An 18,848-nucleotide genomic window follows, 5' to 3' on the forward strand; every position below is an offset into this window, starting at 1 on the left:
GGGCTGAAAGAACATTTGTGGTGGCTTTTTCAAAATTCCATGGTGTTCATTAGTAAGTGCTAGCGACCACCCAGCTATTCCTAAGGTTTGGTCTGATTGTCTCAAGCGGCAATTCACTGCCTTGATCCAGAAAATCTTTTTTTCCCAGAAATTCAATCAAACGTTACGTTCTGTTGGAAGACGTAATATAGGTCTCCAATTCTTTATTTCTTCCATTGCATTGAAGCATACAATAAATCAAAAGAAGTCAGGATAAAAAAATGATGAAAAAAAAGCTGAAAAGTTAAAATAAAAAGTGAAATTCTGGCTTAAAACTGGTCTCCAGAAAACATAGATAATAAAAATGATCAAGCCTAGGAAATGATTGTCGCTGCCTGCTTGATGCGGAAAGTAAGAGCCAAAGAAGACGGGTGCTGTGGCTGAAATTATCCTTCGTCAGAATTGGTGAAGTTCTCTATTTTTGACAAACAAGCAAACACAGGCGAAAGCGCGAACGCAGTCCCCCACTACCATAAATTATGCCGTCGAGTTTCCCACATTTGAGGAAATCGCAGAGATCAACTGGTACGGAGTGCAATGAACAAGCCTCACTCTGGGAGAGCCACCTTAGGGATCATGGCTATTGCTCCCCCGCCAGGTAAGTATGACATGACGGGTACATTCAAAGGCACGCCCGCTGGGAAGCCTTTCCTTTAGGCTGTGGTAAATTAATAAAGCAAGTTAAAAAAAAAAAAAAGAAGAGCAAATAAATAATCCAAATGATAGAAGGCTACAAAAGATTACCAAACCTCGTGGCTGATCGTTGTTTTCCTTAGCTACCAGTAAATTTTAGTGCCTTCAGGGGGTTAGGTGTGAATAATTGAGCTGGATTCAGGGTGCGAAGGAGCAATTTGCATAAAGGCAAATGCTAGGCCAATGAGCCGAAGGATGGGAATTCGTAGCATGGAGTGAGAATAGTGTGCTGCCGGAAACAAGTGGATTCAGTGGGAGAGAAAGGTAAAAGGGAAATGCTAAGAAGCCAGCAGAAGGAATGGTGCAACAGAGCTCAGGAAGAAACGGGAGTCACGTAAGACACGCCCTAGACATGGGGCGCCATAAACTTTTATTAAACCAATCTTTCAGTCTCCTTAGAGCCTGTCAAAAATTGCCAATGCTGACTGTATTTCAAGTCATCATGGCGGGGTATTGGGTAAAGTTTTCAATTAGCAATAATCACGCCTCGGATTGACCTCATGGGCTACGATACTGCCACTGCGCAAAGTTAACTGTCCAAGTGGGCCAGCTTTTAAGAGCTACCACGTAAGGACACTTTAAGACAGCGGTGAGAAAAAGTTCATGACCATAAGCCATTGCAAAGGATTGTGGGAGGCAATATTCTAATTAGGCCCGCTTCCTCCTACAGGGAAGCTTAAACCCCAACAAATTCCTCGGTCTTCTTATATGGCATCTTGGAATGGTTCCAAACCTATAACAGAGAGTGAGGGCAACCATATCTTGCAGCAAACCTTGTACAAATTTTTTTCTCTCTTTGGAAACAGTTTTGCCAAGATTCTACTACAGCAGCCATTAGGCAGAGTACACAATCCGCTGGTCTACATTTGTCCCCAAAGTCACACATTTCATGACTCCATCGATAGGAATGACCCTTGCCTAGCACCTGTCTTCTCTTCATCCACACTCAACAGGGCTAAAAGAACATTTGTGGTGGCTTTTTCAAAATTCCATGGTGTTCATTAGTAAGTGCTAGCGACCACCCAGCTATTCCTAAGGTTTGGTCTGATTGTCTCAAGCGGCAATTCACTGCCTTGATCCAGAAAATCTTTTTTTCCCAGAAATTCAATCAAACGTTACGTTCTGTTGGAAGACGTAATATAGGTCTCCAATTCTTTATTTCTTCCATTGCATTGAAGCATACAATAAATCAAAAGAAGTCAGGATAAAAAAATGATGAAAAAAAAAGCTGAAAAGTTAAAATAAAAAGTGAAATTCTGGCTTAAAACTGGTCTCCAGAAAACATAGATAATAAAAATGATCAAGCCTAGGAAATGATTGTCGCTGCCTGCTTGATGCGGAAAGTAAGAGCCAAAGAAGACGGGTGCCGTGGCTGAAATTATCCTTCGTCAGAATTGGTGAAGTTCTCTATTTTTGTCAAACAAGCAAACACAGGGGAAAGCGCGAACGCAGTCCCCCACTACCATAAATTATGCAGTCGAGTTTCCCACATTTGAGGAAATCGCAGAGGTCAACTGGTATGGAGTGCAATGAACCAGCCTCATTCTGGGAGAGCCACCTTAGGGATCATGGCTATTGCTCCCTTGCCAGGTAAGTATGGCATGTTTGGTACATTCAAAGGCACGCCCGCTGGGAAGCCTTTCCTTTAGGCTGTGGTGAAATAATAAAGCAAGTTAAAAAAAAAAAAAAGAAGAGCAAATAAATAATCCAAATGATAGAAGGCTACAAAAGATTACCAAACCTCGTGGCTGATCATTGTTTTCCTTAGCTACCAGTAATTTTAGTGCCTTCAGGTGGTTAGGTGTGAATAATTGAGCTGGATTCAGCGTGCGAAGGATCAATTTGCATAAAGGCAAATGCTAGGCCAATGAGCCGAAGGATGGGAATTCGTAGCATGGAGTGAGAATAGTGTGCTGCCGGAAACAAGTGGATTCAGTGGGAGGGAAAGGTAAAAGGGAAATGCTAAGAAGCCAGCGGAAGGAATGGTGCAACAGAGCTCAGGAAGAAATGGGAGTCACGTAAGACACGCCCTAGACATGGGGCGCCATAAACTTTTATTAAACCAATCTTTCAGTCTCCTTAGAGCCTGTCAAAAATTGCCAATGCTGACTGTATTTCAAGTCATCATGGCGGGGTATTGGGTAAAGTTTTCAATTAGCAATAATCACGCCTCGGATTGACCTCATGGGCTACGATACTGCAACTGCGCAAAGCTAACTGTTCAAGTGGGCCAGCTTTTGAGAGCTACCACGTAAGGACACTTTAAGACAGCGGTGAGAAAAAGTTCATGACCATAAGCCATTGCAAAGGATTATGGGAGGCAATATTCTAATTAGGCATGCTTCCTCCTACAGGGAAGCTTAAACCCCAACAAATTCCTCGGTCTTCTTATATGGCATCTTGGAATGGTTCCAAACCTATAACAGAGAGTGAGGGCAACCATATCTTGCAGCAAACCTTGTACAATTTTTTTTCTCTCTTTGGAAACAGTTTTGCCAAGATTCTACTACAGCAGCCATTAGGCAGAGTACACAATCCGCTGGTCTACGTTCGTCCCCAAAGTCACACATTTCATGACTCCATCGATAAGAATGACCCTTGCCTAGCACCTGTCTTCTCTTCATCCACACTCAACAGGGCTGAAAGAACATTTGTGGTGGCTTTTTCAAAATTCCATGGTGTTCATTAGTAAGTGCTAGCGACCACCCAGCTATTCCTAAGGTTTGGTCTGATTGTCTCAAGCGGCAATTCACTCCCTTGATCCAGAAAATCTTTTTTTCCCAGAAATTCAATCAAACGTTACGTTCTGTTGGAAGACGTAATATATGTCTCCAATTCTTTATTTCTTCCATTGCATTGAAGCATACAATAAATCAAAAGAAGTCAGGATAAAAAAATGATGAAAAAAAAGCTGAAAAGTTAAAATAAAAAGTGAAATTCTGGCTTAAAACTGGTCTCCAGAAAACATAGATAATAAAAATGATCAAGCCTAGGAAATGATTGTCGCTGCCTGCTTGATGCGGAAAGTAAGAGCCAAAGAAGACCGGTGCCGTGGCTTAAATTATCCTTCGTCAGAATTGGTGAAGTTCTCTATTTTTGTCAAACAAGCAAACACAGGGGAAAGCGCGAACGCAGTCCCCCACTACCATAAATTATGCAGTCAAGTTTCCCACATTTGAGGAAATCGCAGAGGTCAACTGGTACGGAGTGCAATGAACCAGCCTCACTCTGGGAGAGCCACCTTAGGGATCATGGCTATTGCTCCCCTGCCAGGTAAGTATGACATGACGGGTACATTCAAAGGCACGCCCGCTGGGAAGCCTTTCCTTTAGGCTGTGGTGAAATAATAAAGCAAGTTTAAAAAAAAAAAAAAGAAGAGCAAATAAATAATCCAAATGATAGAAGGCTACAAAAGATTACCAAACCTCGTGGCTGATCGTTGTTTTCCTTAGCTACCAGTAATTTTAGTGCCTTCAGGTGGTTAGGTGTGAATAATTGAGCTGGATTCAGGGTGCGAAGGAGCAATTTGCATATAGGCAAATGCTAGGCCAATGAGCCGAAGGATGGGAATTCGTAGCATGGAGTGAGAATAGTGTGCTGCTGGAAACAAGTGGATTCAGTGGGAGAGAAAGGTAAAAGGGAAATGCTAAGAAGCCAGCGGAAGGAATGGTGCAACAGAGCTCAGGAAGAAACGGGAGTCACGTAAGACACGCCCTAGACATGGGGCGCCATAAAATTTTATTAAACCAATCTTTCAGTCTCCTTAGAGCCTGTCAAAAATTGCCAATGCTGACTGTATTTCAAGTCATCATGGCGGGGTATTGGGTAAAGTTTTCAATTAGCAATAATCACGCCTCGGATTGACCTCATGGGCTACGATACTGCCACTGCGCAAAGCTAACTGTTCAAGTGGGCCAGCTTTTAAGAGCTACCACGTAAGGACACTTTAAGACAGCGGTGAGAAAAAGTTCATGACCATAAGCCATTGCAAAGGATTATGGGAGGCAATATTCTAATTAGGCCCGCTTCCTCCTACAGGGAAGCTTAAACCCCAACAAATTCCTCGGTCTTCTTATATGGCATCTTGGAATGGTTCCAAACCTATAACAGAGAGTGAGGGCAACCATATCTTGCAGCAAACCTTGTACAATTTTTTTTCTCTCTTTGGAAACAGTTTTGCCAAGATTCTACTACAGCAGCCATTAGGCAGAGTACACAATCCGCTGGTCTACGTTCGTCCCCAAAGTCACACATTTCATGACTCCATCGATAGGAATGACCCTTGCCTAGCACCTGTCTTCTCTTCATCCACACTCAACAGGGCTGAAAGAACATTTGTGGTGGCTTTTTCAAAATTCCATGGTGTTCATTAGTAAGTGCTAGCGACCACCCAGCTATTCCTAAGGTTTGGTCTGATTGTCTCAAGCGGCAATTCACTGCCTTGATCCAGAAAATCTTTTTTTCCCAGAAATTCAATCAAACGTTACGTTCTGTTGGAAGACGTAATATAGGTCTCCAATTCTTTATTTCTTCCATTGCATTGAAGCATACAATAAATCAAAAGAAGTCAGGATAAAAAAAAAGCTGAAAAGTTAAAATAAAAAGTGAAATTCTGGCTTAAAACTGGTCTCCAGAAAACATAGATAATAAAAATGATCAAGCCTAGGAAATGATTGTCGCTGCCTGCTTGATGCGGAAAGTAAGAGCCAAAGAAGACGGGTGCCGTGGCTGAAATTATCCTTCGTCAGAATTGGTGAAGCTATCTATTTTTGCCAAACAAGCAAACACAGGGGAAAGCGCGAACGCAGTCCCCCACTACCATAAATTATGCAGTCAAGTTTCCCACATTTGAGGAAATTGCAGATGTCAACTGGTACGGAGTGCAATGAACCTGCCTCACTCTGGGAGAGCCACCTTAGAGATCATGGCTATTGTTCCCCTGCCAGGTAAGTATGACATGACGGGTACATTCAAAGGCACGCCCGCTGGGAAGCCTTTCCTTTAGGCTGTGATGAAATAATAAAGCAAGTTAAAAAAAAAAAAAAGAGGAGCAAATAAATAATCCAAATGATAGAACGCTACAAAAGATTACCAAACCTCGTGGCTGATTGTTGTTTTCCTTAGCTACCAGTAATTTTAGTGCCTTCAGGAGGTTAGGAGTGAATAATTGAGCTGGATTCAGGGTGCGAAGGAGCAATTTGCATAAAGGCAAATGCTAGGCCAATGAGCCGAAGGATGGGAATTCGTAGCATGGAGTGAGAATAGTGTGCTGCTGGAAACAAGTGGATTCAGTGGGAGAGAAAGGTAAAAGGGAAATGCTAAGGAGCCAGCGGAAGGAATGGTGCAACAGAGCTCAGGAAGAAACGGGAGTCACGTAAGACACGCCCTAGACATGGGTCGCCATAAACTTTTATTAAACCAATCTTTCAGTCTCCTTAGAGCCTGTCAAAAATTGCCAATGCTGACTGTATTTCAAGTCATCATGGCGGGGTATTGGGTAAAGTTTTCAATTAGCAATAATCACGCCTCGGATTGACCTCATGGGCTATGATACTGCCACTGCGCAAAGCTAACTGTTCAAGTGGGACAGCTTTTAAGAGCTACCACGTAAGGACACTTTAAGACAGCGGTACGAAAAGTTCATGACCATAAGCCATTGCAAAGGATTGTGGGAGGCAATATTCTAATTAGGCCCGCTTCCTCCTACAGGGAAGCTTAAACCCCAACAAATTCCTCGGTCTTCTTATATGGTATCTTGGAATGGTTCCAAACCTATAACAGAGAGTGAGGGCAACCATATCTTGCAGCAAACCTTGTACAATTTTTTTTCTCTCTTTGGAAACAGTTTTGCCAAGATTCTACTACAGCAGCCATTAGGCAGAGTACACAATCCGCTGGTCTACGTTCGTCCCCAAAGTCACACATTTCATGACTCCATCGATAGGAATGACCCTTGCCTAGCACCTGTCTTCTCTTCATCCACACTCAACAGGGCTGAAAGAACATTTGTGGTGGCTTTTTCAAAATTCCATGGTGTTCATTAGGAAGTGCTAGCGACCACCCAGCTATTCCTAAGATTTGGTCTGATTGTCTCAAGCGGCAATTCACTGCCTTGATCCAGAAAATCTTTTTTTCCCAGAAATTCAATCAAACGTTACGTTCTGTGGGAAGACGTAATATAGGTCTCCAATTCTTTATTTCTTCCATTGCATTGAAGCATACAATAAATCAAAAGAAGTCAGGATAAAAAAATGATGAAAAAAAAGCTGAAAAGTTAAAATAAAAAGTGAAATTCTGGCTTAAATCTGGTCTCCAGAAAACATAGATAATAAAAATGATCAAGCCTAGGAAGTGATTGTCGCTGCCTGCTTGATGTGGGAAAGTAAGAGCCAAAGAAGACGGGTGTCGTGGCTGAAATTAGTGCATTAGGACAGACGTGGGAGACACTCTTCAGAATTCGTGAACTTCTCTATTTTTGTCAAGTAAGTGTCTTCTACTAAAGCTGTCAATTATTTAAGCCTCTGATGAAGTGAGGCTTTACCTCACGAAACGCGTAAGGCTACAGACACTAACAAAGTTCTATCGAGACCCTGGATTCATCAGTTGATTACTGGATGTTACCACAGCAACGCTCTTTGTACAAGAGCCGATCGAGGTCCTCGCTTCACCAGCTACTGAGTATCCAGTTTCTCTAATATCGGTGTAATCACAATTGGGAGTGAGGCTTCGGGAGGAACATTGGCTGAAACGCACGCCAACAGACCGGCTGACAACACACAGCTAGGACTGCAGCTCCCACCAACTACATCCACCAGGAGAACTACCGATAAAGCATCTGTATAAACAATTGAGCTCCTATTGGTATTATCAATTTTACTCCCTATTTGATTTTTATTATTCAACGTGTTTGAACATATTTTACATCATTAAAGACTAATCAATTTTTTTATAAGCATTTTTCCCTCATTTTTTTTTTTCCATTTTTCTCTATAGCAAGCAATATTTCTAGGCACTATACTGCCATGTGCTACTATCATATCCTTAATTTTTTACATATATTTACTGTCTTTGAGTGACTATTGTCTTTGCAATAAGACTCCACGACTGTGCATAATCTACATACACAGTTTAGTAGAGCCTCCCTCTTGCTACATTCTTGTGGACACTTTTATTATTTATATTTATTTATATTTTATTTATTTTTGCTTTTCTTTTTCTTTTTTAATTCTATTTTATTTATTTTTTCGTTTATCTTTATTTTATTTTCATTTATTCTGCAACCTAACATATGTATTACCTAGGACTGGATTGTATTTCTTTGTGAATATATAGATACTTCATTTTTGATACATATCAATTCAATAGTTTATTTTATTTATATTATCCCAATTTAGCTCCTGGACACCTTTCATTTTATAAGTGATACTGTTTTACTTGTTAACGCAGATTCCTTGACTGCTGACCAGATAACCTACCTGTTACCCTCAATAATGACATGACACCTGAGTATTGGATAAGGGCAACGGCCACAGCTTTATTTTCAACTTTTAAACACAGCCAGCAGTTTACCACCTGTCAGCTGTTGGGGTGACTACCCAACAGACAGATATATCGAGTCTTTCCAGAGTTCGTACAGCCTGCTTTCTGCCATCAGCCCTAGCAGGCTGCGACTCCCCAAAGCCTTGTCTTGTGCATTATTTGCGACTGCCGGAAACTCCGCCTCCGCGATGCCGGCCCTCATTCCCATTTTCCGGCATCGTGCCCCCCCGCAGACAGCACCTGTTCTATACCTGCTTGAGGACCCACATAAAAAATGTCTAAACTAATTTGATTAAGGTGCACTCGGTCCACCCTCATCAAGTTACTATTGTCCCCCTCCAGCTCCACACGCCGAACCGACAAACCACAGAGAAAACGCACAAACCTAGAAATGGTCACATTGAGCTTGCGTCTGCTCTGTTCTAGGACCTTGGCATGCGGCAAGGCCTGCCAGCATGGACGGGGAACAATCTCGGACCATATCAACATACATTCCGAGAACAGAGCCAAACACCGGGCCAAGTCATGCTTGACAGAGTGCATCAAATCCACAGTTCTCACTCTACCTAAAACATTACCCCCCCGCATGTATAAGGATGATGACAGCTCCGGACACGAACCTGCTAAGGGCAATGCACTCCCGGTAAACTTGCTTCTAGGACAAACCTCGAATACCCCTCCAGCGAACCCTCGCTACTTCCGCTGGAATCCCCAAGTTCCGCCCGCAGGAACGTGACTCCGCCCCCCCAACTGCCCAATATATATACACACATCCTAATATCCACACATAACAAGGCGCACACCCTGAAACTAATTATAATAAAAGAGGCCAGACGTACAGCTGATATCTCCTGGAAGACCATCTACCTAATCGATGCACAGCCGAACCCGCAAAACCCAAGACGCTAGCCTGCATCGCAGCCCCAATTCTAAAGGAATGAGGAGAGAAACCAGTTGGATCTTGCCCACAATACACCAATGCTTTTCCCAGTACCGACGTGAACTGAAAACGCATAAGCAGGGACCCATCTGCGTGAACCAATACTGAGACCGATGACGGCCTGACGCCAAATAATGCTGAAAAACCCGAATCAGAAAAAACTTACCAGTACTCCCAACCCGGAGCCACACGCCAATACAGGCCTAATCCGTCTTAGACCTGCAAATATGTAAGTCCACAAAACTATCCAACCAACGCACATTCGGAAGCAATAGAGGGAAACTGACCAGCGATTGTGGGCGAATGCATCTTGAAACAACTGACCCTCGGTATCCGAACCACAGACTCTAGGCAACGCCCCTATCAACCGCCACAGCAAATCCAATGAAATTGACCGACGTCGGTCCGGACGTCTGCAACCACGCAGATCCCGTTGCAAGCAAAACTCCTTCGTAATGTCTCGCCATCCTAAAAAGCGAAACAGAAACGAAAGAGCAGACAATGCTCTTCCGCCACTGCACATGAGTTACCCTGCTCCAGTAGCTTATTCAGATAGAGTAACGTCACCTCAAACCGGGCCGCCTCAGACGTCAGCCGAACCGACCCATCCACAATTGACAACCAACCTACTGTCACGTTGTTATTACAAAATACTTGAATGGATAAAATGTCTATTTACTTATGTCTATTTATTCTGTGTATCTGTGTTCACTGTGTAAAACTGGCTGCTAGAGTAAAAGCTTCCCCTTCCCCCCTCTGTGTGCCCAGTAACTATTTCCTCTGTAAATTCCTCTCATCCTGCTACCCTCCCGCCTTCCCATCGAGCAAGCCTTGTGTAACAAATTCCTGTGTTAAAAGAAAAGCTTCCTTTACTAACTCCTTCCCCACTTCCTTTGTGCAACTAACAGCTCTCTCTGCCACGTGTAACCAAATGGAGAATCGCTGTTAAAGTAACTGTTTCCCCTTCAGCCCCCTCTTTGTTCAGTAACTACTCACTCCCCCTCCCATCGTGTAACCAAGATGGAGCTGGAATGTGGGTGGGAGAGCTCTGTAATGATGACATTACATCCTGTAGGGTGGGTTTAGACAAGACCCCTTAGACTGTTAATTAATTGATGAATGTATACTTCATGTTAACTGTGACTCTGTACATGACGTATTTCTGCTTTAAAAGGGAATCGCACCCCTGGAATAAAGGCCATTCTGAAGTCTTTCATAAACCTGCAATGTGTCCGGTGTGATTTACTTCTAGAAGACATGCTCACAATCAATTTAGAAAGGAGTAGACAAATAATCAAACGCTTGATTTGATCCAAAAGAACGTATTCATCCGCTTATAAAAATGTGGTTAATGGCATTTAATGGCACTGTCCACACAGGAAAAGTTGTGCCGAGCAGCAACCAAATCCACAGAAGGGTTAATGCTGAGCAGCAATTATGCAAATGGCCAGATGACCGAGCAACACCTGCTTAGTGCGCAACTGAACCTTCCAAGCCGATTTCACCAAGTCAAACTGCCTCAGCAGCACAATGAGCTTTTCGGCCGGCCAACGAAAAACCATGTCCTCCATGTCAATTTCAATGCCCAAGAACGACAACTTAGTGGCCGGCCCTTCTGTCTTCTGCTCCGCCACCGGCATGCCAAACCAAGCAGCCACTGAGCGGAAAGACGACAATAACTGGGCACACCTGTCACTCTCCCGAGGACTCACAAACAGTGCATTACCGAATTAATACCAGAAAACTGCACCACGACCCACTCCAAAAACGAGGCAAATGTTTCAAAATATGAACATAAAATAGAGCAGCCGATGGGAAGGCACATGTCATAGAAATTCGACCCCTGGAATTGACAACCCAGAAGGTGAAAACATTCCGGGTGAACCGGCAATAACCGAAAAACCGATTCAATGTCGGATTTTGCCAGGAGTGCCCCCACTCCCGCTCTCCTAACCAGCGACAATGCCAGATCAAATGAAGAATAACGCACCCTGCTGAATTCCTTATCAATGTTATCATTTACTGAACTCCCAGCCGGGTAGGACAAGTGATGAATAGTGTTGTCGCAAACCCAAAATTTTCGGTTCGCGAACGGCGAACGTGAACTTCCGCAAATGTTCGCGAACCGGCGAACCGCGCGAACCGAAAGTCAATGGGCAGGCGAATTTTAAAAACAACAGGGACTCTTTCTGGCCACAATAGTGATGGAAAAGTTGTTTCAAGGGGACTAACACCTGGACTGTGGCATGCCAGAGGGGGATCCATGGCAAAACTCCCATGGAAAATTGCACAGTTGATGCAGAGTCTGCTTTTAATCCATAAAGGGCAGAAATCACCTAACATTGACACCTGTCCTCAAAGCCCAGCCCTGATACACACTGACACAGAGCAGAATAGAGACTGTTCCCCCTACATAGGGTCACTTGGCAGATATGGATTGACACCTGTCCTCAAAACCCCTGATACACACTGACACAGAGCAGAATAGGGACTGTTCCCCCTACATAGGGTCACTTGGCAGATATGGATTGACACCTATCCTAATGATCCCTGATACACACTGACACAGAGCAGAATAGAGACTGTTCCCCCTACATAGGGTCACTTGGCAGATATGGATTGACACCTGTCCTCAAAACCCCTGATACACACTGACACAGAGCAGAATAGGGACTGTTCCCCCTACATAGGGTCACTTGGCAGATATGGATTGACACCTGTCCTCAAAACCCCTGATACACACTGACACAGAGCAGAATAGGGACTGTTCCCCCTACATAGGGTCACTTGGCAGATATGGATTGACACCTATCCTAATGATCCCTGATACACACTGACACAGAGCATAATAGAGACTGTTCCCCCTACATAGGGTCACTTGGCAGATATGGATTGACACCTGTCCTCAAAACCCCTGATACACACTGACACAGAGCAGAATAGGGACTGTTCCCCCTACATAGGGTCACTTGGCAGATATGGATTGACACCTGTCCTCAAAACCCCTGATACACACTGACACAGAGCAGAATAGGGACTGTTCCCCCTACAAAGGGTCACTTGGCAGATATGGATTGACACCTATCCTAATGATCCCTGATACACACTGACACAGAGCAGAATAGAGACTGTTCCCCCTACATAGGGTCACTTGGCAGATATGGATTGACACCTGTCCTCAAAACCCCTGATACACACTGACACAGAGCAGAATAGGGACTGTTCCCCCTACATAGGGTCACTTGGCAGATATGGATTGACACCTGTCCTCAAAACCCCTGATACACACTGACACAGAGCAGAATAGGGACTGTTCCCCCTACATAGGGTCACTTGGCAGATATGGATTGACACCTGTCCTCAAAACCCCTGATACACACTGACACAGAGCAGAATAGGGACTGTTCCCCCTACATAGGGTCACTTGGCAGATATGGATTGACACCTGTCCTCAAAACCCCTGATACACACTGACACAGAGCAGAATAGGGACTGTTCCCCCTACATAGGGTCACTTGGCAGATATGGATTGACACCTGTCCTCAAAACCCCTGATACACACTGACACAGAGCAGAATAGGGACTGTTCCCCCTACATAGGGTCACTTGGCAGATATGGATTGACGCCTGTCCTCAAAACCCCTGATACACACTGACACAGAGCAGAATAGGGACTGTTCCCCCTACATAGGGTCACTTGGCAGATATGGATTGACACCTGTACTGAAAACCCCTGATACACACTGACAGAGAGCAGAATAGGGACTGTTCCCCCTACATAGGGTCACTTGGCAGATATGGATTGACACCTATCCTAATGATCCCTGATACACACTGACACAGAGCAGAATAGAGACTGTTCCCCCTACATAGGGTCACTTGGCAGATATGGATTGACACCTGTCCTCAAAACCCCTGATACACACTGACACAGAGCAGAATAGGGACTGTTCCCCCTACATAGGGTCACTTGGCAGATATGGATTGACACCTGTCCTCAAAACCCCTGATACACACTGACACAGAGCAGAATAGGGACTGTTCCCCCTACATAGGGTCACTTGGCAGATATGGATTGACACCTGTCCTCAAAACCCCTGATACTTACTGACACAGAGCAGAATAGGGACTGTTCCCCCTACATAGGGTCACTTGGCAGATATGGATTGACACCTGTCCTCAAAACCCCTGATACACACTGACACAGAGCAGAATAGGGACTGTTCCCCCTACATAGGGTCACTTGGCAGATATGGATTGACACCTATCCTAATGATCCCTGATACACACTGACACAGAGCAGAATAGGGACTGTTCCCCCTACATAGGGTCACTTGGCAGATATGGATTGACACCTGTCCTCAAAACCCCTGATACACACTGACACAGAGCAGAATAGGGACTGTTACCTCTACATAGGGTCACTTGGCAGATATGGATTGACACCTATCCTAATGATCCCTGATACACACTGACACAGAGCAGAATAGAGACTGTTCCCCCTACATAGGGTCACTTGGCAGATATGGATTGACACCTATCCTAATGATCCCTGATACACACTGACACAGAGCAGAATAGAGACTGTTCCCCCTACATAGGGTCACTTGGCAGATATGGATTGACACCTGTCCTCAAAACCCCTGATACACACTGACACAGAGCAGAATAGAGAATGTTCACCGTCCACAGAGACCATGATACACACTGACACAGAGCAGAATACAGACTGTTCACCGTCCACAGAGACCATGATACACACTGACACAGAGCAGAATAGAGACTGTTCCCTGTCCACAGACACCATGATACACACTGACACAGAGTGTCCGCGTGAAATAGGGCCGTGAGTAATGACGTCACGGGTAGCCTGCCCATAGTATCGCATAGGGTGGAAGAGCTGATAGGACATCTGAAACGTATTGGGATGGAGATGCTTAATTGTTCTCCAAAATGCTTGACACCACCCCATAGTGAATCTCTGCAAACTTTAATACCATCAGAGGAGGAAGAATGTGGCAGCCCACTGGGATTATTCGAAAAATTTCAAATTGATGATTTTCCAGACCCTGGGGTTGACATTAGTCCATATTTACATCTTGTGACCCATGAGGATGTTCCAGGCACTACTTGTGAAATAAAGACAGATAAAAAAGTGAATGATTCTTCTCCTTGGGACTTGCACCCTGTCGTTGAAGGTGGAGTAGGCAATGGCAAGAGCATGCTGTGGGTAGTCAGTGCAAACACTCTCTTCCCGGTGAATAATGAGGAGACTAACTATGATGACGTTATTTGCGTTGAAAGTAATGATGCCAGAGATCTTTTGAAACCATATGGAAGGAACGAATTGGTTAAAAGAAAGGCAAGAGACCACCTGCATATAGACAAGAATACGCATAAGAGAAAGAAGAGAACAGGTGAAAAAGAGAAGCTGCAGACTGCCTATCTGCAAATAGTTGAGTTATGTCCTGAAGATGTCCGTGTTACCACAGTGCAGACTCTGTTTGATACACTACTGAGGAGAGTCAGAGAAACCCCAGATCTTCACGTATTGGATGAGTCGGTGCGTGGAGTTGCAGAGAACGTAGAACAAGAAATATTTAAACTTTTCCTGTGTACTGACAGCAGATATACATAGGGTCACTTGGCAGATATGGATTGACACCTGTCCTCAAAACCCCTGATACACACTGACACAGAGCAGAATAGAGACTGTTCCCTGTCCACAGAGACCATGATACACACTGACACAGAGCAGAATAGCGACTGTTCACCGTCCACAGAGACCATGATACACACTGACACAGAGCAGAATAGGGACTGTTCCCCCTACATAGGGTCACTTGGCAGATATGGATTGACACCTGTCCTCAAAACCCCTGATACACACTGACACAGAGCAGAATAGAGACTGTTCCCTGTCCACAGATACCATGATACACACTGACACAGAGCAGAATAGGGACTGTTACCCCTACATAGGGTCACTTGGCAGATATGGATTGACAAATCCCTGACAAACAGCTACCACATGCAAGGAAGGCAGCAGGGGCGCAAATGACCCACTCCCGACGCAGGAAGGTAGTGATGACAAATAACAATACTGGGCCTCTTTAGAGGCCCTGTAATTGTAATCAGTCCACTTGAAATCCTTTAACTTTGATCAATTGGAGGGAAGTCTGGTGCAGAGCCACTGACCCATGCGCAGGGCCAGCCTTAGGCCTTTGGGCGCCCTGTGCAAGAAATCTTCACCCTGTCACACCCATGTGCAAGAAATCTTCACCCTGTCACACACACACACACAGGCAGACAGCCATACACACGCACACACACAACTGCGACTGACTAGGTTTGTCACCTCCTCAAAAGGACGCATGAGCCTACAGGCATTGCGCATGAGCGTCCAGTAACGTGGCAAAAAAAATCCCAGCTCCCCAGAGGCTGTCCTAGCACCCCGGTCATACAAATATTCATTAACAGCTTTTTCTTGTTGGAGCAGGCGGTCGAACATTAGGAGTGTTGAATTCCAACGTGTAGGGCTGTCGCAAATCAAGCGCCTCACTGGCATGTTGTTTCGCCGCTGGATATCGGCAAAGTGAGCCATGGCCGTGTAGGAATGCCTGAAATGGCCACACACCTTCCTGGCCTGCTTCAGGGCGTCCTGTAAGCCTGTGTACTTATGCACAAAGTACTTGTACTATGCGTGCAAGCTACTGTGAGACCAGATATGATTGGCAATGTGAACTGTAACAGTTCTGCAGAGCACACACTGTAGGCCTGAGACACCCGCTTGAAGACAAGTAACTGCTATTCAATCTATAACAGTGAAAAACAAATTTTGGTTTTAAAAGCACGCTATAGAGACACCAGATATGATTGGCAATGTGAACTGTAACAGTTCTGCAGAGCACACACTGTAGGCCTGAGACACCCGCTTGAAGACAAGTAACTGCTATTCAATCTATAACAGTGAAAAACAAATTTTGGTTTTAAAAGCACGCTATAGAGACACCAGATATGATTGGCAATGTGAACTGTAACAGTTCTGCAGAGCACACACTGTAGGCCTGAGACACCCGCTTGAAGACAAGTAACTGCTATTCAATCTATAACAGTGAAAAACAAATTTTGGTTTTAAAAGCACGCTATACAGACACCAAATATGATTGGCAACTGTCAAAGCACGCTGGAACAGGTCTACAGAGCACACGCTGAAGTAGGCCTGACACCCAGACGCTTGCAGACAACTAACTGATCTTCTATTACAGTGAAAAAAAATGATTTCTTTAAAATCTAAAGCTTAAGCTATTGTTAAAACAGATATGAGTGGTGGCACTGGGCAAGTAGGCACAGTATCCAATGTGAACCTCACACAGAAGCTGGCAGGCAGGCAACTGCTCTTCTATTACAGTGGAAACAAAATTTTGGTTGTAAAAGCACGCTATAGAGACACCAGATATGAGTGGCAACTGTCAAAGCACGCTGGCACAGGTCTGCAGAGCACACGCTGAAGTAGGCCTGACACCCAGACGCTTGCAGACAACTAACTGCTCTTCTATTACAGTGAAAAAAAAATATTTATTTTAAATGTAAAGCTTAACCAATTGTTAAAACAGATATGAGTGGTGGCACTGGGCAAGTAGGCACAGTATCCAATGTGAACCTCACACAGAAGCTGGCAGGCAGGCAACTGCTCTTCTATTACAGTGAAAAAAAAATATTTATTTTAAATCTAAAGCTTAACCAATTGTTAAAACAGATATGAGTGGTGGCACTGGGCAAGTGGGCACAGTATCCAATGTGAACCTCACACAGAAGCTGGCAGGCAGGCAACTGCTCTTCTACTACAGTGAAAAAAAAATTTATTTAAAATCTAAAGCTTAACCAATTGTTAAAACAGATATGAGTGGTGGCACTGGGCAAGTGGGCACAGTATCCAATGTGAACCTCACACAGAAGCTGGCAGGCAGGCAACTGCTCTTCTATTACAGTGAAAAAAAATTATTTATTTTAAATCTAAAGCTTAACCAATTGTTAAAACAGATATGAGTGGTGGCACTGGGCAAGTGGGCACAGTATCCAATGTGAACCTCACACAGAAGCTGGCAGGCAGGCAACTGCTCTTCTATTACAGTGGAGAAAAAAAATATTTATTTTAAATGTAAAGCTTAACCAATTGTTAAAACAGATATGAGTGGTGGCACTGGGCAAGTAGGCACAGTATCCAATGTGAACCTCACACAGAAGCTGGCAGGCAGGCAACTGCTCTTCTATTACAGTGGAAACAAAATTTTGGTTGTAAAAGCACGCTAGAGAGACACCAGATATGAGTGGCAACTGTCAAAGCACGCTGGCACAGGTCTGCAGAGCACACGCTGAAGTAGGCCTGATACCCAGACGCTTGCAGACAACTAACTGCTCTTCTATTACAGTGAAAAAAAAATATTTATTTTAAATGTAAAGCTTAACCAATTGTTAAAACAGATATGAGTGGTGGCACTGGGCAAGTAGGCACATTATCCAATGTGAACCTCACACAGAAGCTGGCAGGCAGGCAACTGCTCTTCTATTACAGTGAAAAAAAAATATTTATTTTAAATCTAAAGTTTAACCAATTGTTAAAACAGATATGAGTGGTGGCACTGGGCAAGTGGGCACAGTATCCAATGTGAACCTCACACAGAAGCTGGCAGGCAGGCAACTGCTCTTCTATTACAGTGAAAAAAATTATTTATTTAAAATCTAAAGCTTAACCAATTGTTAAAACAGATATGAGTGGTGGCACTGACTGTGCAAATGTGCAAGGCATCCAACCTGACACAGAAGCTGGCAGGCAGGCAACTGCTCTTCTATTACAGTGAAAAAAAATTATTTATTTTAAATCTAAAGCTTAACCAATTGTTAAAACAGATATGAGTGGTGGCACTGGGCAAGTGGGCACAGTATCCAATGTGAACCTCACACAGAAGCTGGCAGGCAGGCAACTGCTCTTCTATTACAGTGGAGAAAAAAAATATTTATTTTAAATGTAAAGCTTAACCAATTGTTAAAACAGATATGAGTGGTGGCACTGGGCAAGTAGGCACAGTATCCAATGTGAACCTCACACAGAAGCTGGCAGGCAGGCAACTGCTCTTCTATTACAGTGGAAACAAAATTTTGGTTGTAAAAGCACGCTAGAGAGACACCAGATATGAGTGGCAACTGTCAAAGCACGCTGGCACAGGTCTGCAGAGCACACGCTGAAGTAGGCCTGATACCCAGACGCTTGCAGACAACTAACTGCTCTTCTATTACAGTGAAAAAAAAATATTTATTTTAAATGTAAAGCTTAACCAATTGTTAAAACAGATATGAGTGGTGGCACTGGGCAAGTAGGCACATTATCCAATGTGAACCTCACACAGAAGCTGGCAGGCAGGCAACTGCTCTTCTATTACAGTGAAAAAAAAATATTTATTTTAAATCTAAAGCTTAACCAATTGTTAAAACAGATATGAGTGGTGGCACTGGGCAAGTGGGCACAGTATCCAATGTGAACCTCACACAGAAGCTGGCAGGCAGGCAACTGCTCTTCTATTACAGTGAAAAAAATTATTTATTTAAAATCTAAAGCTTAACCAATTGTTAAAACAGA

General features: G+C 43.9%; 8 non-coding genes across 8 annotated transcripts; all 8 read right to left on the reverse strand.

Moving 5' to 3' along the window:
* Positions 1–478: 478 nt before the first annotated feature.
* Positions 479–645, reverse strand: LOC134591541 (U1 spliceosomal RNA). The gene has a single exon (XR_010088307.1). It is a non-coding gene; the product is annotated as a U1 spliceosomal RNA (small nuclear RNA).
* A 477-nt stretch (positions 646–1,122) lies between these two features.
* LOC134592888 (U4 spliceosomal RNA) lies at positions 1,123–1,263 on the reverse strand. Its single transcript, XR_010089449.1, has one exon. It is a non-coding gene; the product is annotated as a U4 spliceosomal RNA (small nuclear RNA).
* A 900-nt stretch (positions 1,264–2,163) lies between these two features.
* LOC134591525 (U1 spliceosomal RNA) lies at positions 2,164–2,330 on the reverse strand. Its single transcript, XR_010088292.1, has one exon. It is a non-coding gene; the product is annotated as a U1 spliceosomal RNA (small nuclear RNA).
* Positions 2,331–2,806: 476 nt separating this feature from the next.
* Positions 2,807–2,947, reverse strand: LOC134593653 (U4 spliceosomal RNA). Its single transcript, XR_010090105.1, has one exon. It is a non-coding gene; the product is annotated as a U4 spliceosomal RNA (small nuclear RNA).
* An 899-nt stretch (positions 2,948–3,846) lies between these two features.
* On the reverse strand, positions 3,847–4,013 carry LOC134590684 (U1 spliceosomal RNA). Its single transcript, XR_010087570.1, has one exon. It is a non-coding gene; the product is annotated as a U1 spliceosomal RNA (small nuclear RNA).
* Positions 4,014–4,490: 477 nt separating this feature from the next.
* LOC134592398 (U4 spliceosomal RNA) lies at positions 4,491–4,631 on the reverse strand. The gene has a single exon (XR_010089030.1). It is a non-coding gene; the product is annotated as a U4 spliceosomal RNA (small nuclear RNA).
* An 888-nt stretch (positions 4,632–5,519) lies between these two features.
* LOC134591408 (U1 spliceosomal RNA) lies at positions 5,520–5,686 on the reverse strand. Its single transcript, XR_010088192.1, has one exon. It is a non-coding gene; the product is annotated as a U1 spliceosomal RNA (small nuclear RNA).
* A 476-nt stretch (positions 5,687–6,162) lies between these two features.
* LOC134591968 (U4 spliceosomal RNA) lies at positions 6,163–6,303 on the reverse strand. The gene has a single exon (XR_010088661.1). It is a non-coding gene; the product is annotated as a U4 spliceosomal RNA (small nuclear RNA).
* Positions 6,304–18,848: the final 12,545 nt, after the last annotated feature.

Source organism: Pelobates fuscus, chromosome 2 (genome assembly GCF_036172605.1).
Source record: "Pelobates fuscus isolate aPelFus1 chromosome 2, aPelFus1.pri, whole genome shotgun sequence".
In the NCBI taxonomy this organism is placed as follows: domain Eukaryota; kingdom Metazoa; phylum Chordata; class Amphibia; order Anura; family Pelobatidae; genus Pelobates; species Pelobates fuscus.